This window comes from Ambystoma mexicanum, chromosome 6p (genome assembly GCF_040938575.1).
Source record: "Ambystoma mexicanum isolate Mex_15411 chromosome 6p, UKY_AmexF1_1, whole genome shotgun sequence".
Taxonomy (NCBI): domain Eukaryota; kingdom Metazoa; phylum Chordata; class Amphibia; order Caudata; family Ambystomatidae; genus Ambystoma; species Ambystoma mexicanum.
In genome coordinates, this window is record NC_090935.1 from 641,347,127 (window position 1) to 641,371,070 (window position 23,944).

A 23,944-nucleotide genomic window follows, 5' to 3' on the forward strand; every position below is an offset into this window, starting at 1 on the left:
TTTTCAGCAAAGGTACTCCACTGCCTGATGTCCTCACTGCCACGCTCTATTGGGCAACCAGGAGGGCCATCTCAAAGGGCAATAAAACACAGTTTTCAGATAATCATTTAAAGGTCCTAGAGAAAAAACATCCCAAAGCAGATATCATGCCTCCTGGTAGTTAAAGATGACCAATAATGAAATGACTACTGCTTGTGGGAGCACACAAGCACGCTATGTTCTAGCACACTTCCAGTAGAACAGCAGTTATCTCAATGCTTTGCCTTTATAAGGTAGCATGGACTGAGGGCAGGCTATACTGTTCAAGAGAGTATGAGTCAGCATGGAAGCATCCAAAGAATTAATAGTGTGGCAACCGGGAATGAAGACACTGTGGCCAAGTGGTGCCATAGTGGTTGCTATAGACGTTTTTTAAATAATAAACCAAATCTATCTATCCCTTACTCTAAGGGGATTTCCCTACCTAAACTAAAGAAACACGGGTGCTCGTCAGGAAGACTGCGCAGGTAAAAACAGAAATGCACCTTCCTGGTCACAAAGGCTTCTACTGTATCCCTGTCACTACAACAAAACACCAATAAGTGCATCTACTGTTCAGAATCCAGGAGAATGACTCAGTTCTACTGGTTGTAAAGCATCCAAACGCCTCTCAGATTGTTTAAAGCAGAAGTTCCACAAAAGGTCCGGGTTCTCCGTAACCCAACAAAAAAATAAACAGTTACATAAAGTTCTCGTGTGGCTAGGAGAATGACTCCCTTCTCCTAACTGATTCCCCAATGTCTTTCACGGTTCTTAGTAAGGTTTGTAGCTCCATCAGGCAGGTTGTCACAGTCTCTAGGTTTTGTACAAATCTTGATATGCCCACACTGCTATGATGAAACTGTTCCTGGAGTCTCTCTCGGCTTCACAGCACCACACTTTTGTGGAACTGGCCTGGCAACTGAATCATAAAATGGTTCACAGTTTTCTCTCTCTCTTTATAGTTCACAGTCTCATAACTCCCTATCCCCCTCCCCGACCTGTACATGTTCCCGTAACCTTCTCCCAGCAAACTCTTCACTAGTTTTGCATGTGGTCACTGGTCATCACTTCTTAGTTCATCTTCTTTCTCTAGTAGTTCTCTGCATCTTGTCTCTCTCCACATTGAGCTATTGTGGACCCACTCGGTCTAACTGTCAGACCCCTTGGTCTTGTCGTGATAGATTACGCCTCCTCCATGGTCTCTCCTGATAGTCACCTATGCAGCTCTGCTGTAGGCTATGGTTGGCGGTCTGGGCACTATTGTCGGACCAATTGGTCCACCCACTACAGGTCATGCCATGCTCTCTCAGTCTCTGCAAGTCTATCTCATCGGTTCCCAACCGACTTTCAAGACCCTTCTCGGCATCCCCCTATTTCTCTTCTGAGCCTTGGAGACGAGCCTCACTACCATCTCCCAAAGCCCTTTTACAGCTTTCTGAGCTTACAGCTTGCCAGAACTGCACAGGCCATGGCTGAATGGTTCAGCAGATGGCGAAGAACACAGTTTGTCTTTGCTGTTCAGTTTACATAGTGTGACGTCCCCAGTGTAACATCCTTCTGATTGACATCAGCTGCTCTAGCCTTTGTCCCGCTCAAGTGTAGCATTTCTAAGTGCTTCTTCATCCCAGTACTTTTGTCATCAGATGGGTTTGATTTTTCACACAAGCACATAGTTTCATAGGGAATCTTATGTTGATAAGATTTGGATGTTCTCGTCAGCCTACGTGGTGGGGTTTCACAGGGGTTGTGCCTCCCAATTGAGTCCTTATCCCCAGGAGAGGAGTCCTTCCCCATGAGATCCTACCACATGTTACCACCCCTAGGGGGACTATTGGTTAGCTGCCTCACCTCCCCAGCCTTATGGGAAGGGATTCTCCCCGGGGGAGAAGTGGCACCATCTGAAGGATCGTCACATGGGGTAAACACTAAAAGAAATGTCCTATCAAGTTTCTATGAAAATAAGACTTTAGTTAGACTAAAAGAACAAACAAACTATTAAAAGTGCTTACAACCCACCCCTGTAATGAGATGGACAGAGATTATAGACTTGGAGAGAAAATGGCACTATGTGTATTGAAGAACAGGTGTCTGCAGGTAAACAGTCTTGTAGAATAGTCAAAGAAGTTCAGGAAGGTCTCTTGAAGGAATAAAGTGGGATCTTGAATGTCATTTGGATCCATAGAACAGGGATGGCCATGGGGCCTGAATTTATATATATTTTCTTGTCTTCTTTCAGGGACTCAATGGAATCAGCCATGTTTTGGGTGATTTCTGGTGCCTTGAGTCGAGTTTGTGTTGGTGAGCTACCTTGATGGAATTCGACACAGTGATGCAGTTTGACAAGCGACAATGGCCCTTTCAAGTTGGCGTTGATCAGATGCGCGATGGGGTCTCGATTTGAGGAAAGCAGAGAATCGACTTCAGTAGCAAGCTGAATTGACTGGATCCAACATGCAGTGTGATTTGATAGATTCAGCTTGTGCAGTACCCTCCTCCAGCAGCTAAGGTGGCCACAATGCAGTGTCCTATGGTGACACTCCTGCTGGCCACCGGCCACACTCTAGCAAATTACTCCCATTCTGCCCTGACTGTGTGCCAGCCCAACCATCTCTCTGACCCTCCTTGTCTGGCCCAGCAAAGCCTAACCCAGTGGTGCCATAAATCTGCTGAGCCAAGTTACCTCTAGTAGCAGTGCAGTGTCCTGTTGGTGGTCGTAGATGATGTAGATGAGGAATTCAGGTACGCACTGCATGCAATACCTGACCTCTGTCAGTTGTTGTGAGCTGCATCAAGAGGTAGTGGTATATGCCAAAGAGAATCACATGCTTCTGCATCTCTTTACACTCTTCTAGATGACTGGGCAAGAGGGTACTAAAAAGGGGAACACAGTGGACTGGGAGATTGCTGAAAAGAGTGATTAGTATCTCTGCTGGTTGGCAGCACCAAATGAATTGAGGCAGACCTTCAGTATCTTAGTGTGGTACTAGGAATAAGAGAGTGGCTGCACTGGGGGTAGTGCCAAATAAATATAGGATGATCGGAACTAAAGATTTACCTTTGCAATGTACTCGACCACAATTGTCAGAGATATAAGTCTCCACAACCTTTCCACATGCCACTCCATCCATCCATGTGACTGTAGCTGGCTTACACACAAATCTTCATCATCTGAGACTCTGTTGTGTGGTCTTCCAAGTGTTGCGATTGGTGTTTTGTTCCCCCATAGTCTTCGGTGATAAGATGCTTTTTCATTTTTATGAAAGTAAACTCTATCACATCTGTGTCATTGAGGTGTCTACTTCTATCTGAGAAAATAGCCCCAGCAATGGCAAAAAACACCTTGCACGATGGCCTGGGGCAGCTTAGGCTTTCCAATACAGTAAAGATGGCCACACTGACCACTCACCAAGCCAATACTGCAGCAGATATGCATTACTGCCCTACTTGCCATGTTTCAGCAACATATGCACTAACCATCTGATCTGCAATGGGCCAGCTGAATTCTCATGGGGATCCCAATGCATACAGCAAGCCACCCTCAGGGAAGAGTCTATCACGCAGCATGTTACGGTTTTCCATTGTCTGAAACTCACCTTGCTGCAGCGGTACTAGGGTTAGGAATGTGGATAGCATGTGTGCGCTGTTTGGTTAATCTCTTTGTGGTGCTGGAGCCCCACACTGGACTGTTGATGTGTGACCTGTGGCTCTCTCTTTATGTTCCAGCCGAGCTTTAACACGTCTTTTTAGTGTATCTTTAAACATGGCTTAAGTGACCTCCTGTGAAAGACAACCTGCAATGTTTTCCTCATCCTGATGCTGTTTAAAAATATCCACCTTATTTCAAACTATGAGTCAAGGAAAGATGGCAGGAGCTACTCCTCATTGCCCCTCAAACCACAATGCGTGGATCATATCAGAAGGTACAGAGCAGATTCATCGTCAGTTACCCTGCTCTTGCATCGGCAGAACGTTCATGTATGTTCTTTTTTTATTTATTTGTAGGGTGCACCGAACCCGTAGGTAACTGGGTGCAACATGGTATAGGAATACTTGAAACTTGTTACATAGGATATGGTTACACAATTAAATAGTTACAATAACATGACAGACAATAAAGGAAATAAAGCAGGATGATGCATTATAATAAGTCTATGCAGGTATGTACATTGACGAAGGGTCCAGAGTGGATCATATGTCATTAGAGCACAGCCAGTTCAAGGTGTTGCACCAGAAACTAAGGTAGGATTGGTCAACTCTAAGTGCTGGGAGTAGGGCGTTCCAAGATTGGGCAGCTTTCACCGGGAAACTATTACCTCCAGATTTCTTCAGCTTAAATCTGGGTATCTCAAGGCAAAAGGAATTGGCAATTCTAGTGGGGTGGGTTGATGTTCTCCTAACTATTCTCTCAGTCGGGTATGGGGGTGCTGTGTTGTTCAGGCATTTATAGGTCAAGAAGATAGTTTTGAGTAAGATTCTATCGTTAATCTTTAGCCTGTGGTGTTCCCTTCTAATTTTGGAGACATGTTCTCTGTTCAGGATGATCAGGGCCATTCTGAGGGCATTATTATGTAAGATTTGTATTTTATCCAGGATATACTTGTTGGCCCCTAAGTATAGGGCGTTGCAGTAATCAAATTTTGACATTATTAGGGCGTTTGCAAGGGGGATACAGCTTGTTTTGGATAAGAATGGTCTGCAGGCTCTGATAAGTTTGCAGGTGTAGGCCGTTGACGACGCCATGGTGTTCACCTGTTTCTTTAAGTTAAGGGTGGAATCAAGGTAAAACCCAAGGGTTTTAACTTCCTTGGCTACCTTAATGATATTTCCATCTATGTTGAAGGTGGAGTAGTTGGGATTCAGTTTTTTTTAAGCTAGAAGTTGATCCAAGAATCAGGATTTCTGTTTTGTCGTCTTTCAGGCAGAGGCCATGGGATGCCATCCATGCCTGAATGAGGAGGTATATTTTATTTACCAAGACCATGGGGGTCATTATGAGGTTGGAGGTACCATGCCGCAATTTGCGGCATAGTTACCTCCTTACCGGGTACCTGGTCCAGGTTCCTCAAATGAGGATTTACTGGGCCATTCCAACCTTGGAGGACCCGGTAATTCCTCATTTGAGGAACTCGGACCCAGTACATCCCCATTCCCATTCGAGCCCACATGGGGCTCGAATGGGAATGGGGAGGGAGCTAACAGTGGGCCTGTTAATAACGGGCCCGTTGTTAGCTCCCTGGTCTGCTAGCGGGACCCGCTAAGGGCGCCTGGTTTTACCAGGCACCCTTTGCGGGTCCCCCGAGCAGACTCGTAATAGGGCAGTAAGGGGTTAATGGCGCCGACACCATTACCGGTGCCGTTAACCCCTTACCGCCCAGCTTGTAATGACCCCCCGTATTTTTGTCAAAATTGCCCGAAAGGGGAATGAGGATCTATGTAGAATTGTTGGATAGATCTAATTCCAGAACATACACTTTGCTGAGGGATGTAGCATGCAGGGTAACTGGGTGGGTGGCCTCTTCAAACAGCTTCAGGAAAGAGCAAAAATGGTCTGATATTGGCACTTTTTCAGTGTTAAATAAGTAAGATCCAGTTGCTGGCTCTGGCTATTGCAGTAGTCAGTCACTGCATTGCACCGTTCTCATAAACACTCCAGCATATGGACGGTTGAATTCCACAAGGTCGGCATTGTAGTTTCAGCTGTTTGTAAGGGAGGTGGTGGTACAACTGCAGATTTAGTAATATCTTCTGTTCACTGTAGGAACAGCTAAAGTGGATGCTGATCGTCTGGGCCACCCTTGCCATCTAATCCTGTAGCGGCTACTGGCTTATGAAGCAGGTAACCACAAAATGGAAAGCATGGGCAAAGGAGGGAATGTGCATTGTTTCGCCTATCAATGCATCTACAACTGTAGCTCTATTGCCAACTGCAACAAAGCCAATTTGTAAACCAGGAGACTTGAGCCAATGCACCACTACCTCCTTTACTTTCTACCAGATATCCGTGGTTCCTCTGGTAAAACCCTTCTGTATACAACGTGTCAGGTTGATGAATGAGATTCGGAGCCTGCAGTTCGGGGCTTTGTTAAGGAGAGGTATGGGTAAAGATGAACCAGTGCCCAGTTATGTCCATGAAAACTGCATACGGGTCCACGTGTGTTAGGTGGACATTCACAGCCGTACAATGATCCAGTAGCATTCCCAGTACTTCCACAGCATAGTTGCATAGGCATGGTACTGAAGCTTAAGTGAAGTTATGCCGAATCGGAATTTCCCAGCAGTGGTCAACGAAGCCATGGAGCGGATGAGGTGGATGGTTCTGTGATCTTAAACCACATTCCTGATTTTTGGGGGGCTGAGACAGGCCCTTACCTCTCCTACCTCTTGGGGTCTGCTTGGTGCACTTTCCAGTGGACGCTGTGTGTGTATGTTGATTTGAGTTTTACTCCAACTAGCATTTGTTGTTTCTGACCGTTTTGGAAAGAAATTGTGGACTGGTGCACTGGGAGGGTCTGAAGATTGCTTCCTGCGTAAAGTGATTGCACTTGATAACTGCATGGCTTCATGAATGCCTGCACCCTTCTTTTCTGCCTGGCGTCCTTCGCGATCTGTGATATCTTCAAAGGAGAGGTCTTGATCTTGACTAAGGGGATGGAGTATATTCTTTGTCTTGTTCTTCATTGTCATCTGTTTCCCAAAAGAAATATAGGTGGGTAATGATCAGGTATCACCTCTTCTTCCTTCTTCGTCATTGATGGATTTCTTTCTTTGTTGCTGAGCTGTTAGATCTACTCCCTTTTCTGCCTCAGTTGGTGGGGGCTCACCTGACCACTCCTCCTCCTCCTGGACTTCATCCTCTGTAACCTGTTGCATGTGCAAAGGCAGTGCATGCACAATTACATTTGCTCCCAATGAACAAGATTCATTTGAGACAGATGCCCCTGTTTTTAGTTTGGGCTATTAGGTGGCACTGAAAGCCCTCCCATAAGCCGAAAACTATTGTCGTGCGAAGTGAAGCTAGGAGAGAGGTGCCATATGAGGAGGGACACAGATCCTGTGGGTGTTGTTTGGGTATGTACCCACCCATTAACTACCTCAGGCCATATTTGCCCAGTGCCTGACCCTCCCCACCCAAAATACATCCCACTGGGATCTCTTTGAGCTGCTTTATCAAGCACTAACATCAGACTTTCTTCTATGAAGGGCCTACAAGTATTATTTCAAAACAGCATTCTTCTGAGAGTTAACGGCTTAATTGCATCTCATTATGGCTACGGTTCTGTTATAAGAGAAATGTCTCAATCAACAGGGTAATTCATAGAATTTCGCAGAAAAGTGACGCAAGCGTCTGGCGCAGAGTGTCCGCGTGCGATTGTCTGCGCCAGGCACGTGCGCTAAAACCGATTTCCGCGCACAGCGTATTCATGGATTCTAGGCTCCCAAACCAGCCGTGGCGCAGAGTATCGCAGCGACCCTGCAGCAGCGCCAGTAACGCCCCCAAGAACGCCCTCGCGCAAGGAAAAGCCATCAAAATCGCAAAATCATCGCAAAGGGCTGCGCTAACCTTGGACCAGTTTACAGGGCTGCCAAACAAGGAACGCAAAGCGGGTAACGTTCATATCAGGGGTACGCGGGAAGTTTTACACGCGATTAGCCAGGGTACGTGTATTACAGGGGTACGCGGGAAGTTCAACACGCGATTGGCCAGGGTACGTGTATTACAGGGGTACGCGTGAAGTGTTACATGCGATTAGCCAGGGCACGTGTATTACAGGGGTACGCGGCAATTATCACACGCGATTTGGCTGGGTACGTGTATTACAGGGGTATACAGGAAGTTTTACACGCGATTTGGCTGGGTAAGTGTATTACAGGGGTGCACGGGAATAATCACACGCGATTTGGCCAGGTACGTGTATTACAGGGGTGCGCAGGAATTATCACACGCAATTTGGCTGGGTACGTGTATTACAGGGGTGCGTGGGAAGTTAAACACGCGATTAGGCTGGGTGGGTCCTCACAGGTGTACCCTGTACACCCTCCACGGCTCCTGCAGGCCGCCCACACCACAGGGGACTACCCTGCACACCTGCTCATGTCCCCCTGCACCCCATACCCCCCAGCAGTGCAGGGGCACCCTCCACCAGGCCCCCACCCATGTCCCCTATCACCCCCACCCCCCAGCCACCAGGGGCACCCACCACCAGGCCCCCACTCATGTCTCCCACCACCCCCACCCCCCAGCCACCAGGGGCACCCACCACCAGGCCCGCACCCATGTCTCCCACCACCCCACCCCCCAGCAGTGCAGGGGCAGCCTCCACCAGGCCCCCACCCATGTCTCCCACCACCCCCACCCCCCAGCAGTGCAGGGGCACCCACCACCAGGCCCGCACCCATGTCTCCCACCACCCCACCCCCCAGCAGTGCAGGGGCAGCCTCCACCAGGCCCCCACCCATGTCTCCCACCACCCCACCCCCCAGCAGTGCAGGGGCACCCACCACCAGGCCCGCACCCATGTCTCCCACTCCCCCACCCCCCAGCAGTGCAGGGGCAGCCTCCACCAGGCCCGCACCCATGTCTCCCACCACCCCACCCCCCAGCAGTGCAGGGGCAGCCTCCACCAGGCCCCCACCCATGTCTCCCACCACCCCACCCCCCAGCAGTGCAGGGGCAGCCTCCACCAGGCCCGCACCCATGTCTCCCACCACCCCACCCCCCAGCAGTGCAGGGGCACCCACCACCAGGCCCCCACCCATGTCTCCCACCACCCCCACCCCCCAGCAGTGCAGGGGCAGCCTCCACCAGGCCCCCACCCATGTCTCCCACCACCCCACCCCCCAGCAGTGCAGGGCCAGCCTCCACCAGGCCCGCACCCATGTCTCCCACCACCCCACCCCCAGCAGTGCAGGGGCAGCCTCCACCAGGCCCCCACCCATATCTCCCACCACCCCCACCCCCCAGCAGTGCAGGGGCAGCCTCCACCAGGCCCCCACCCATGTCTCCCACCACCCCCACCCCCCAGCAGTGCAGGGGCAGCCTCCACCAGGCCCCCACTCATGTCTCCCACCACCCCCACCCCCCAGGGGCAGCCTCCACCAGGCCCCCACTCATGTCTCCCACCACCCCAACCCCCCAGCAGTGCAGGGGCAGCCTCCACCAGGCCCCCACCCATGTCTCCCACCACCCCCACCCCCCAGCAGTGCAGGGGCAGCCTCCACCAGGCCCCCACCCATGTCTCCCACCACCCCACCCCCCAGCAGTGCAGGGGCAGCCTCCACCAGGCCCCCACTCATGTCTCCCACCACCCCCACCCCCCACCCCCCAGGGGCAGCCTCCACCAGGCCCCCACTCATGTCTCCCACCACCCCCACCCCCCAGCAGTGCAGGGGCAGCCTCCACCAGGCCCCCACCCATGTCTCCCACCACCCCACCCCCCAGCAGTGCAGGGGCAGCCTCCACCAGGCCCCCACCCATGTCTCCCACCACCCCCACCCCCCAGCAGTGCAGGGGCAGCCTCCACCAGGCCCCCACCCATGTCTCCCACCACCCCACCCCCCAGCAGTGCAGGGGCCGCCTCCACCAGGCCCGCACCCATGTCTCCCACCACCCCACCCCCCAGCAGTGCAGGGGCAGCCTCCACCAGGCCCCCACCCATGTCTCCCACCACCCCCACCACCCAGCAGTGCAGGGGCAGCCTCCACCAGGCCCCCACCCATGTCTCCCACCACCCCCACCCCCCAGCAGTGCAGGGGCACCCACCACCAGGCCCCCACTCATGTCTCCCACCACCCCCACCCCCCAGCCACCAGGGGCACCCACCACCAGGCCCGCACCCATGTCTCCCACCACCCCACCCCCCAGCAGTGCAGGGGCAGCCTCCACCAGGCCCCCACCCATGTCTCCCACCACCCCCACCCCCCAGCAGTGCAGGGGCAGCCTCCACCAGGCCCCCACCCATGTCTCCCACCACCCCACCCCCCAGCAGTGCAGGGGCACCCACCACCAGGCCCGCACCCATGTCTCCCACTCCCCCACCCCCCAGCAGTGCAGGGGCAGCCTCCACCAGGCCCGCACCCATGTCTCCCACCACCCCACCCCCCAGCAGTGCAGGGGCAGCCTCCACCAGGCCCCCACCCATGTCTCCCACCACCCCACCCCCCAGCAGTGCAGGGGCAGCCTCCACCAGGCCCGCACCCATGTCTCCCACCACCCCACCCCCCAGCAGTGCAGGGGCACCCACCACCAGGCCCCCACCCATGTCTCCCACCACCCCCACCCCCCAGCAGTGCAGGGGCAGCCTCCACCAGGCCCCCACCCATGTCTCCCACCACCCCACCCCCCAGCAGTGCAGGGCCAGCCTCCACCAGGCCCGCACCCATGTCTCCCACCACCCCACCCCCAGCAGTGCAGGGGCAGCCTCCACCAGGCCCCCACCCATATCTCCCACCACCCCCACCCCCCAGTAGTGCAGGGGCAGCCTCCACCAGGCCCCCACCCATGTCTCCCACCACCCCCACCCCCCAGCAGTGCAGGGGCAGCCTCCACCAGGCCCCCACTCATGTCTCCCACCACCCCCACCCCCCAGGGGCAGCCTCCACCAGGCCCCCACTCATGTCTCCCACCACCCCAACCCCCCAGCAGTGCAGGGGCAGCCTCCACCAGGCCCCCACCCATGTCTCCCACCACCCCCACCCCCCAGCAGTGCAGGGGCAGCCTCCACCAGGCCCCCACCCATGTCTCCCACCACCCCCACCCCCCAGCAGTGCAGAGGCAGCCTCCACCAGGCCCCCACTCATGTCTCCCACCACCCCCACCCCCCACCCCCCAGGGGCAGCCTCCACCAGGCCCCCACTCATGTCTCCCACCACCCCCACCCCCCAGCAGTGCAGGGGCAGCCTCCACCAGGCCCCCACCCATGTCTCCCACCACCCCACCCCCCAGCAGTGCAGGGGCAGCCTCCACCAGGCCCCCACCCATGTCTCCCACCACCCCCACCCCCCAGCAGTGCAGGGGCAGCCTCCACCAGGCCCCCACCCATGTCTCCCACCACCCCACCCCCCAGCAGTGCAGGGGCCGCCTCCACCAGGCCCGCACCCATGTCTCCCACCACCCCACCCCCCAGCAGTGCAGGGGCAGCCTCCACCAGGCCCCCACCCATGTCTCCCACCACCCCCAACCCCCAGCAGTGCAGGGGCAGCCTCCACCAGGCCCCCACCCATGTCTCCCACCACCCCCACCCCCCAGCAGTGCAGGGGCACCCACCACCAGGCCCCCACTCATGTCTCCCACCACCCCCACCCCCCAGCCACCAGGGGCACCCACCACCAGGCCCGCACCCATGTCTCCCACCACCCCACCCCCCAGCAGTGCAGGGGCAGCCTCCACCAGGCCCCCACCCATGTCTCCCACCACCCCCACCCCCCAGCAGTGCAGGGGCAGCCTCCACCAGGCCCCCACCCATGTCTCCCACCACCCCACCCCCCAGCAGTGCAGGGGCAGCCTCCACCAGGCCCCCACCCATGTCTCCCACCACCCCCACCCCCCAGCAGTGCAGGGGCAGCCTCCACCAGGCCCCCACTCATGTCTCCCACCACCCCCACCCCCCACCCCCCAGGGGCAGCCTCCAGCAGGCCCCCACCCATGTCTCCCACCACCCCCACCCCCCAGCAGTGCAGGGGCAGCCTCCACCAGGCCCCCACCCATGTCTCCCACCACCCCACCCCCCAGCAGTGCAGGGGCAGCCTCCACCAGGCCCCCACCCATGTCTCCCACCACCCCACCCCCCAGCAGTGCAGGGGCAGCCTCCACCAGGCCCCCACCCATGTCTCCCACCACCCCACCCCCCAGCAGTGCAGGGGCAGCCTCCACCAGGCCCCCACTCATGTCTCCCACCACCCCCACCCCCCACCCCCCAGGGGCAGCCTCCACCAGGCCCCCACTCATGTCTCCCACCACCCCCACCCCCCAGCAGTGCAGGGGCAGCCTCCACCAGGCCCCCACCCATGTCTCCCACCACCCCCACCCCCCAGCAGTGCAGGGGCAGCCTCCACCAGGCCCCCACTCATGTCTCCCACCACCCCCACCCCCAGCAGTGCAGGGGCAGCCTCCACCAGGCCCCCACCCATGTCTCCCACCACCCCACCCCCCAGCAGTGCAGGGGCAGGTTCCACCAGGCCCGCACCCATGTCTCCCACCACCCCACCCCCCAGCAGTGCAGGGGCACCCACCACCAGGCCCCCACTCATGTCTCCCACCACCCCCACCCCCCAGCAGTGCAGGGGCACCCACCACCATACACCCCACCAACCTGGATGACTCCGTGCCATCTTCCCTCGTTGGGCCCTGTGGGGTCCCAGCTGCCTCTTCTGCTGCTGAGGAGTCCAACTCCGACCTCCGCCTCTTGGACCTCCCCTTGCCAGCTGCGGCCTGGGACGCGGCACCAGACTCCTCACTCCCCGACGAGATCACAACTTGGGAGGGGATCTGGCCCTTGCGTCTCCGGCTGGTGGTGCGACCCCTGCCGCTGTGCTCCACAGCACCTGCTCCGTCCTCTTCATCAGTTGACGGTGCAGACAGGGAGAAAGAAAACACAGGCATCAGGGCACTGTAAAATGGACTCATACACACATGACAGTTATACATGAGTGGCATAGGTAAACCTCAGACATGGCATCACAATCCCCAACACACATGTCATTTCAACTTGCACACATGAGCCATACCACAGCCATGATGCAACAGCCAGCACCATCCATTCACATACAACAGCATGTGCAGCCAAAGTTCATCCACACATCACATGCAACATAGGGAGTACACTACACATGCACACACAACACCAAACCTGCATGCATGTGTACACCTCCGCCAACTGTCGCAGTGTCTCCATCGACATCCATGTCACACCTGACAATCATTCCTCCACATCCTGTGCCATGCAAGCCCACACACACAAGCACCATCCATGTGTCACACATGAGACCCCTCGCATGTGTCACCCTCACAGCCCTGTACACCCCCCCTACTTGGCCACATAAAAATACATGTTCAACCTGCACACTCCTGGCACACCACCACACGCACAACTTACTATCAGTATGCATGTACACTTACCGCTCGACTCCAGACGGGTCTGCTTCTCAAGGACATGGATGTGGAGCGCAGGGGATATGCGTTCCAGGACCCTCATCTGATCTTCCGACAAGTGGCCCCGCCCGCCCCTTAGCATCTGCTGCCATCATGAGGCGCCGGGCCTTGTTGAGGGTGCTGGACCTGAAGTCCTCCCAGCGCTTCCTGACACATTAGTAGTCGCGGACTGCCACCTCCTCCGCGTTGATGGCAGTCACGACGTCCATCGGCGCGCAACCTTCCGAAGAGGGCATCATACTGCCCCACGACATGCTCCACCAGGACAACTTCCCTGGCACTGAAGCTGGTGCCCCTCTGCCTCCTTGGCCGGGGGTTGCCACTGGTGCCAGATGTCGTAGTGCCCGACATGGCAACCCCAGAGGCAGGAGTGGGTGGGCAACTGGGTCCTGGTGCTGGGCTGTGGGGTGACAGTCGGGAGCCTTTGGTTCCAGCAGGGGTGGTCACAGCAACAGCACCCCTGGCTGATGTGCAGGCAGCAAATGGCAGGGCACGTGGCCAGCAGGCAGTCAGGCAGCAGCAGATGGCAGGTGGGAGCGTGCTCAGGGCTCTGGGGGGCAGTAATTTGGCCTCCTGGGCAGGAGCGTGGTCTTCCGTGTGCTTACGCGTGGACAGCCTGATAGGGAGTGATTTTGCACGTGAAAATCCCACACGTCTGCGTGTGAATCGAAGAAAGGCCCTTAGCGCGTAAACCCATCAACAGCATATGCGCGTCCATGAAGTCACGTGCACGTGCAGGAAAATGTTGCGTGACACGTCCGAGTGTCAAAGCGTGTGATTGGAGAAAATAGACCTACACGCAGAAGTCACAAAGCGTGTAAATGGTTAAAATGGACCTACACGCAGTAGTGACAAAGCGTGTGATTGGTGAATATGGATCTACACGCAGAAGTGACAAAGCGTGTGATTGGTGAAAATGGATCTACACGCAGAAGTGACAAAGCGTGTGATTGGTGAAAATGGGCCTAGCACGTACACGCCGCGTAAGTGATGCTGTACGTGTGGGCCTGTATATAAGGTACGTGTAGAACACCATTTCCTTGTACGTGCTTTTCGTGGAGAGCGAGTGGGTGAATTCTGTACTTCTTGTCGTTTCACACGCGATTTACTTCATGGCGTTTCCAGTTCGTACTCCCTGTTACCTCTGACAGCTTTTTCTCTTTTTGCTCTCGTACTGGTTTACCTGGGCCTGTTCCCTCAAACAGTGTCCCCTTCTACTGTTGTCCTGTCTCCTCAGACAGTGTACATATCTTCTTTTGGCGGGGGTGTTGCCAACCAAACGCGCTCATTTTTCACGCTCTTTTACCTGGCAGACGGTGAGTCACGCACGTATCTAACTTCTGTGCTTGCCCCGTGTGTAGCCTACCCCTTCAGAGGTCATTCTAGGCTGCGTGTGACACGCATACGTTCATTCTTGTGTTACTGGGTGCCACAGCGTAGTGCAGGTTTTTCTTTCTGCACACGTGGTCTAGGAGGGGTTGCGTGCACGTCATCTCCCTTTTTTGGGCCTCCTGTGCGTTGCGTGACCCGTCATCTTTCCCCAGGGGTTACAATCAGCCTTGCTAGAGCACTAGGGTACAATTACCATCTGGTACCCAACCCCTTTGACCCCCAATTGCCCAGGACTATAGTCTACAGCCACTCCCATACGCACATTAATATCAGTGCCATGGCTGGGAGGCGAGGATTCCGTAAGGGTGGCAAAGGTGGAAGAGCCACAAGTGGTGGCCGTGGTGGATCCGGTAGGGGACGTGGTCGTAACTTGCAGGGTGAGCCTGTCCCCCCATGTGCGGAGGACCAGTCAAGGGCACCCATTATCCCCCCCCCCTCCCGTTGAGGCTGATGTGGCTGACACCATCCATGCTCAGCCCTTGTTGGACCAGCCCATTGTGGCACCACACCTGGCTGACTCCATGGCTGACTTCCAGGTCAGCAGGGCTACCACACGTGCGCTGGTGCACGTTGATGCCATCATGCCACGTGGATCTGGGGCAGCAAGGTCATCTGCTGCCCCAAGTAGGCAGGGCGGAGAGGCTGCAGGGGCAGCTGCGGCTCCATCCACCCCAGCTCTCACACACCCAGCCAGGACAGTGTCCGTCCTAGTCCATTCTGCTGACATTCCCCATGACACCATTACACTTGAGCCAATGCCTGCACCAACTCCCATGCTGAGTGTGCAATCCCACACACCTGATACAGAGCCCACCAGGGCTCCTGCCCCTAGTGTCCAGAGCGGCGCAGGACACTCAGGATCACCACCACCTTCCAAGCGGAAGAGGAAGAGTGCTCGTCCGGCACAGGCTGATGCCCCAGACACGGCTACACAGTCCGGTCCGTCGAGGAAGCCCAGCTTCACGGATGACAAACTGCATGCACTTGTCGAGTATGTGTCCGGACATGATAACGAGATGGTCATTGTTGCAGGATCAAAGACCACACCTGCACAACGCCAGGCACACTGGCAGACCGTTGCGGACATCGTAAGTGCCCTTGGAATCGTGAGGTGCACAGCCAATGATTGCTACAAGCGCTGGAATGACCTAAAGCGCAGGGCAAAGAAGAAGCTGGCCTCAAGTCATGCCGCAACTCTAGTGACTGGAGGTGGGTCTCCAGTAGAAGACATGGAACTCACTCCACATGAGTCAGTCGCTGGGACCTACGTCACGGAGGAACAGATCCAAGGCGTGGGAGATCTGCCTGATTACGAGGCATTGTCCGGTGAGTGCACATGCATGTGTGTGTCATCCATGTGCATGGTGTGTGTGTGAGGGCATCTGTTTGTGTGCCAGGTGAGAGTGTGTGCGCCTGAGTCGAATGTGTCAGCCATGTGCTTCATGCAATACATCCTGCACAGCTGCAATTGGCCATTGCAGTATCCCTTCTGCCAACAGTAGACATCTAGCCCAACAGCACCCCAGTTGCCCTTGAAGTGTCACCTTGCCACAACATTGTTGCTTATTTTCCTATGTTCAATCAGACAGATTGTATGCATTCCACCACTTATACTAGGCATTCCTCAGTCCTCTAGTCACATGTCTGGCATGGCCATGGTAAAGTGGAGTGACTTTGTTACCTGGATATCATATGTTCACACATGTCCCTGTGCAATTGGACCATATTGGACTGGCAGCTCCAGGTGATAAAGCAGACCTGTTTCAATTAGAAAAGCTATTGCATGTGGGAACTGGACAGAATGAATAAGTGCTGCCCTCCTCTCCATCTACACTCAATAGCAATGGCACATGCCATCTGTGTGATGGCATGTGTGTGTCACCTGGCAATCACAGGGCAATGTGTGATGCCACTGCCAGGCAGCATGCAGAAAATGTGTTCATCTTCCATCTTTGTGTAATGAGTGTGTGCCATTTGCCTGCCCTTCATACGCAGTGAGGGTGCATGCATGGGAGGGTCTTAGTCATGTGGGACATGTGTCAATCAAGTACTGGTTCTCTTGCTTCTCAGCCCTCATTGTGTGCCATGGTGCTAATGCGGGTTTCCATTTCTTTGTTATTATGTCATTGCAGGGGAAGACGCACCTGATACTGCTGGGGTTGTGGAGATGGTGCAGAGCCAGGAGGGGTCCGAGGGCCGACCAACCACCAGTGAGGGACGTGGTGTGCTGGTGGGTGAAAACCCACAAGTGCTACAGGTTGTGCTCTCAAGGGGTGTCTCTGGCTGCACCTCCCCCGAGCTGTACTCAGCTGTTGACTCGGATGATGAGACCTACGTGCCGTCGCAGGTGAGTGTTCCAGGGAGGGAATCTGTTCTGTCCCACCCACCTGCACCAGGGTCAGAACCCTCAATGGGGATGTCAGTGTTGGCAGCTAGGCCTTTGGTGGTTACGGATGCAGGGTCACACTCCGCGACATCTGATCCTGTTCCTGGGCCAGCAGATCAGAGGGGGAATGCAGTCCTGCAGCCTCAGGCAGTGCCGGCACAGCAAGGCGCAGTCCGCCTTGCCCCAGACAGGTGTGGTGCCCGCCGACGTGGTGGCCGTACGCCACCTGGCAATACCGCATGGGAGCAATCCATTTACGGTATGGCTACCAAACAGGCAGCATCATCCGAGATGATGGCTCAGGCCATGGATAGGGTGGCCACTTCCATTGTCCCCCCTGAAAGGCTGATGGAGCGACTAGAGCAGGCAACCGACTCCATCTGCCAGTCACACAGGGAGGACATGTTGGCGTCCAACAGGGACAGGCGGGCGGCACTGGCGACTCTGCAGGAGGCCATCTCCATAGAGTCCCAGGGCCACAGGGAAGCCCTGAGGCAGGAGCTACATCAACTCAGGACGACTCTAGTTGAGCTTGAGGCTTCAACACACCAAAGGACAGAACAGCAGCTGGAGCGTCTCACCCGTACGCTCTCAGCTGAGATGCAAGCAACGAGGGCGGAGGTCCGGGCATCCCGTGAGTTGTTGCATGGGGACCTCCGCACCCTCATCCTCCAGAACCAGACCTACCACACCCGCATGCTTGCAGCCATGGAGGAACAGAGTAGGGCCTTGCGTGGGCTGCCTCCCATAGTGCAACCACCTCCGGATGCAGCTGCACAGGGTGATAATAGCGACAGCAGTGATACTCCCACAATAGGGTAGCCGTGTGGGCCATGAGCCCATGGAGGTGTTTTTTTTCCCAGGATCCACACAGGTGGTTTCTGGTGTGCACCCTGACCTCGGACCTCCTGGGTGGCCTCCCCAACCCCCCCGGGCCCTTTAATGGCCATTTTTGATTTTTTTTTATTTTTATTTTTATTTTTATATTTTTCCCAATTTTTTTGGGACAATTTGTTGGCTTCCGTGGTTCCTGTCGGCATACGCTGCATTGTGGCTGGGCACATGCAGGCTTGTCATGTATTAGGTTCAGATGCCTGGGGGGTTTGAGTCACACACACCCCTCCTGCTTCCCGTTTCCATGGGCTTGCAAAGGGTGTGCCCAAGTGACATTGAAGTACATGGTGACATTGGACTCCCACTACATGTGTGGGTAGTCTAGTCAATACTGTGTATACATTCCTAGTGCATATTGCTGTTGTGTTGTACACTGCATGTTGCATTGATGTGTAACTCATCATCTGTGTCTGCCTCCCAATTTGCAGGTCCCTTCCTCATGTCTACACAAGGCCCTCTAGTCTGGAGATGGGGTCCTTGTTGGCAGCAGTGCACCTACAACTCTACATGGCACCAACACTGTTCAGTTGGAAGTGGTGGGAGTGCAGGCATATCCAGGTGGTGAGACAACTGATTTATCACATTACTGAAGTCATGTTAATGGTAGTACCTGCTCAAATTTGTTGTTGGTCCTGCATTACAGTGAGCATTTCAGGTGTAGGAAGTTTCAATTGGGGACACTGTACATTGCAACACTTGTCATGTTGTGGGGATTACTTTGTTTACCTGCACATAGCATGACATGGCACGGTGTGTTGTGTGGCGGTGCTGGGGATGGGTTGGGTGACATGGCACTGTCCTCTTGTTGCATTTAGCAAGTGGGTATTCATTTTGGCTGCTTGAATGTGTTTCTTCACAAAACTGCATTGGTGTTGTGTGTGGGTAGGGATGCACACATTGTAACACTTCCAGGTGAACAATCTCAGGCTGATATGCTTTTCACGGTTGAATCTCCAGACATTCAGGATCAGTGTCAGGTTGAGTCATCATTGACTGTCAGATTGAATGTGCCAGGCCAGTGTGCACTCCACAGGGGAGTGAATACTATGTGAAGTAATTAGCCACTAGCTGTGTACGGGCTGCCTCCCCCCGTGCCCTTTCCCCTCCCATGCGCAGCGGCTGTGCATGTGGTTGGGGATGTGGGGCCACCACCATGTCCACGGGCAGGCCCCGGCGTGTTGCAATGTTGTGCAGGACACATGCTGCCACTATGATCCTGCACACTACTGGGGGAGCGTATAACAGCTGCCCGCCAGAACGGTCAAGGGAGCGAAAGCGTGACTTTAGCACTCCGAATGTGCGCTCCACTATGCCCCGGGTTGTAATGTGGGCTGTGTTATATCTTACCTGGGGTGGCGTGGTGGGGTTCCGAATTGGCGTCATCATGTGGGGGCTGAGAGGGTAGGCACTGTCCCCTGTGGAGGTGGTGATTGGTATCATTGGTGGGGTTGTGACCTTGCTCAGTATCCAACATGCATGCATGTGCAGTGGCATACATACTCACCAAGCAGCCATGTATCGCCATGCCGCCCAGCATCTATGTCCCGGCATAGGGTGGACATTCGGTAAATGAAGCTGTCGTGGGTGGACCCGGGATAGTTGGCATATACTGAGGTGATGATTCCCTTGGCATTACATACTACCTGCACGTTGATGGAATGCCAGTGCTTGCGGTTCCTATAGATGTGCTCAGATGCCCTGGGGGGACATAGAGCCACATGGGTGCAGTCGATGGCACCTAGCACTTTGGGGAATCGTGCCACACCGTAAAAATCCTGGGCCGCAGCATGCCTTTCTGCAGGTGTTCTGGGCAGGTATATGTGCCTGCGGACTGATGGGCGTGCAGTGATGATGTCCAAGACCTGGTGTAGGCAGCATGACTGGGTGGCCTGTGACACCCCACCCACTATGGCACTTGTCCGCTGAAATGATCCAGTGGCTAAGAAGTGCAGTACATTGAGGACCTTCTCCAGGGGGCTGAGTGCTTGGGAGCACAGGGTGGGTGATGTGAGGTCATCCTCCCACTCACTCACCAGGTCCAGTATTATGTGTGGTGGAAACCTGTACCTTCCATACACCTGGTCATCAGGCATCCCGAACAGGCTGGTTCTGGGTGTGAATATTCTGGCCCTGACTCTCCTCCTCCTCCTCCTTTGGTAGCCCACTGCCACTGCTGCTAGGAACGGTATGTTCATCCTGGCATCTGGCTTGTCATTTGATAAGTGCGCAAATTAATGCTTTGCGCGTGTACTAGGCGAGCGTGTGACCCGCGCACCCCTGGAATCTAGTTCCCAGTCCAATAGCGTGTGGAAATTCCCATGCACCACGGGATACAGGTGCGCTGACGTACTTGCGTGTGTAAGTGCCCGCGCACCCCTGAAATACACGTACATAGGCCAATCGCGTGTAAGCGCACTTTTGTCCAATGACACGCGATGACACTCGGACGTGCAGTATTTTCACGTGTGCTCCGTCATCACGTGCTGAGTGGGGAACACCCGTGCGGGTCACGTCACAGACGCGCTTACGAGCTGAGGGACTCTGGTCCAATAGAATCGCGTATGCGTGCTGACGCGCTTACGCGCTAAGGGCCTTTCCTCGGATTTCACGCTGACGTGCAGGATTTTCACGTGCCAAATCACTCCGTATCAAGCTGGCCACCCGAAAACACACGGAAGACCACGCTCCTGCCCAGAAGGCCGAGTTACTGCCCCCCAGTGCCCCGAGCAGCCTCCCACGTGCCATCTGCTGCTGCCTGCCTCCCTGCCTGCCTGCCTGCCTGCCTGCTGCCACCGTGCCCTGCCATTTGGTGCCTGCACATCAGCCATCTGCAGGGGTCCAGTTGCTGTGTCCACCCCTGCTGGAACTGAAGACTCCCAACTGGGATTACATCGCTCCACAGCCCAGCCCCAGGACCCAGTTGCCCACCCACACCTGCCTCTGGGGTTGCCATGTCGGGCACTTCCACATCTGGCACCAGTGGCAACCCCAGGCCAGAGGGGCAGAGGGGCACCAGCTTCACTGCCACCGAAGTTGGTGTCCTGGTGGAGCATGTCCTGGGGCAGTATGATGCCCTCTTTGGATCGTCCCGCGCCAGCAAGGAAGGACGGGAGAGGATCTGGGCCGACTGTGTGGTTGCCATCAACGCGGAGGGGGTGGCAACCCGCAACGTCCAGAAGATCAAGAAGCGCTGGGAGGACTTGAGGTCCAGGACCCTTGTGAAGGCCTGGCGCCTCGTGGAGGGGGGCCGGGGCCACATGAGTTCCATCCAGAAGAGGGTCCTGGAACGAGTACGCCCAGCGCTCCACGCCCAGATCCTTGAGAGGGAGGCCCGTCTGGAGTTGAGCGGTAAGTGTCCAAGCATTACTGTGTGAGACAGGGCATGTTGCGGTGTGCTGGTTCTATGATACTTGCCTGTATGTGTGCCATAGGCCATGTATGCATGTATGTGTGCAGGGACATCATGGTAATGCATGTGCGACCAGTGATGTGTGACCCACGTGGTTGTTGCATGTGTCCAAATGCGGCATGGGGAGCCCTATCCAGATTTTGAACATTAGAGCATGCCAGTCTCTGTACCTGGACATGGGTGGGGGTGAGGGATGGGTGCTGATGCCAGGTACATATATGGTAGCCATGTCTGTGTGCCTGACCTGCGTGTCTGTGACTTGTGCATGCCATGGATGCATGACACATGTGTGTGACAATGCACAGATTCAGTGAAGCAGCCAACTTACCCTTGTTTTGGCTGTGTTTGGTGTGTTTGGGGCCAGATGGATGTGACTGAGGTGAAGTGTGTGCATGTGATATGCATGAGCCATGATGCATGTGAGTTGCATATCATTGAATGTTTCAAGAGTCCATTGGACATGCATGGAAATATCCATGGCATGCAGCATGCCTGTTACTGTGTGTGTTTTGCCTGGACTGACCCATGTGTTGTGGAGGGACATGATGGAAGTGTACTTTGACAATGGTGCTCATCTGCTATTGCTTCCTGTCTAGAGGACCATTGTGCAGTACCCTGATGCTTGTGTTCTTTGTCTCCCTCTACGCAGCGGCTAGTGAAGAAGAGGGCGGAGACGGCGCTGTGGAGCAAGGTGGCGGGGATGCACCCACGGCTGCAGCGGAAGGGGTGGGTGAGCCCCCACAGGGGCCTGCTACGGCGGGAGACGGTGAGGAGCCATCCAGGTTGGTGGTTTGCACAGAGGAGGAGGAGGCCGCCACTGGGGCACACATGGGGCCTGGTGGGGGCATCCCTGCTGGTGCAAGTGGTGCAGTCCAGGGCCAGGGGCAGGAGGCAACACAGGTCACCGTGGAGGGGCCTGTGCATGTCGCTGTCCCTGACCCTGTGAGTGCACCACCATGCACCAGCAGGGATGCCCCGTCCCAGGCCCGTCTGCAGGTAGTGGGGATGTCCATGTCACCTGACTCCCCTCCACCTGCGGACGTGGGAACCCCTGGCCGTGTGGAGAAGGTCCTGATTGGGGTCGCGATGTGCACGGCTGTGATTCGTGATGCCGTGCGTGCTTCCCGGGAGGAGCACGCACGTCATCACGAAGTGCACCGTGCCGACGTGGCCCAATTGGGATCGGCCATGTTCGGGGGTTTCCTGCATGTGTTGGCCAATGTGGCGGCCCTCTCCTCCTCTGTGCAGGCTATCCACCAGTCGTTCTCCTTGCCGTCTTCCGGGCCAGATGCCACCAGGGCCCCCTGTGGACCTGCCCCGACCAATGCAGCCAGCTCGGTGGGGATCCCATCCCTGCCACAGTTGGGAGTCGGAGGTCCAGCAGGGGTGGACAACACTGCAACTGGACCCCAGCAGATGGAAGATGTGACAGCATCATCAGGCAGGGCACGTGCACGACGGCGTCGGTGGTTTCCATCAGCCTGGATGCCGTCGTGCTGGCAGAGGCAGTGGCGTCGGAGGCAGCAGCGGGCTCGACGTGGGAGGCATAATGGCTCGGGGCCATCAAGATCAGAGGGGCAGCCATCGGCCGGAGGGCAGGGCAACCCTGGGATGGTGGTGTCTTCCGTGTGGGAGGAGTTGGTCCAGCGGATAGGTGCGGAGCGGCAGCGGGCGGAAGAGGAGCGGCTCGCCATGGTCAGGGCGGAGTTCTCCATGCGTCGGCATTGAGGCGGGCTGAGTGCCTCGAGGAAGCTCGCAGGGAGTTTGAGCTGAACATGGGGTTATCCCTGCGAGACCTCGGGGCCAGGACAGAGTCCCGCCTCCAGGACATCGACATGGAGTTCGATGATGCCCTGGCCAGCAACATCAACAAGTGAGCCGCAGGACTTGCCCGCTGCCTTTGTATATAGTTATTTAGTTAGTCAGTGTTAGGTTTCCTTTATTTTGTTTTATTATTTTGGACCGCTCGGACAATGGCCACATTTTTGTATATATTTTTTAGATTAGGTAGTAGTAGGTTTCATTTATGGTGTTGGGCTCATGGACCCTGGAACATTCCTGTATATAGTTTGCTTTTTGTAGATACTTCTTTTTCATTTCTTATTGTGTTCACCATGAGGAAATGGTTTTTCATATTTTTTCATACTACATGATATTGCTTTGGACGACAATTTTTTTTTATTCCTTTGTTTTTTTGATTATGACTTTTGTTCTCGGACATGGACCATTAATTTGCTTATCCACATAGTTGTATGTTTGATTTGTTTACTTATTTTTAATCTATAATACATTTTTTATTTTTACTTTCACTTGTGTTATTTTCTCATTGGTTTCATACATGTCATGATATGTGTTTTGACATTCACTTGCACCCATTGTGTATGTGTGTGTGTCGGGCATGTGTCCATTTACATTGTTGCCATTGGGGTTGTATCATGTAATTGCATTCACTATGTGGGTGGATGCTATCCTTGCCTGGGTGTTTGTGCTGGGTATGCTGCCCATTACTGCCATGATTGTGTATCGTCAGGACCTGGGGCCAGGGGGACATGTGTGGGTGCCTGGTGGAGGTTGCCCCTGCACTGCTGGGGGGTGGGGGTGGTGGGAGACATGAGTGGGGGCCTGGTGGAGGATGCCCCTGGATGGTGGGGGGTGGGGGTGGTGGGAGACATGAGTGGGGGCCTGGTGGAGGCTG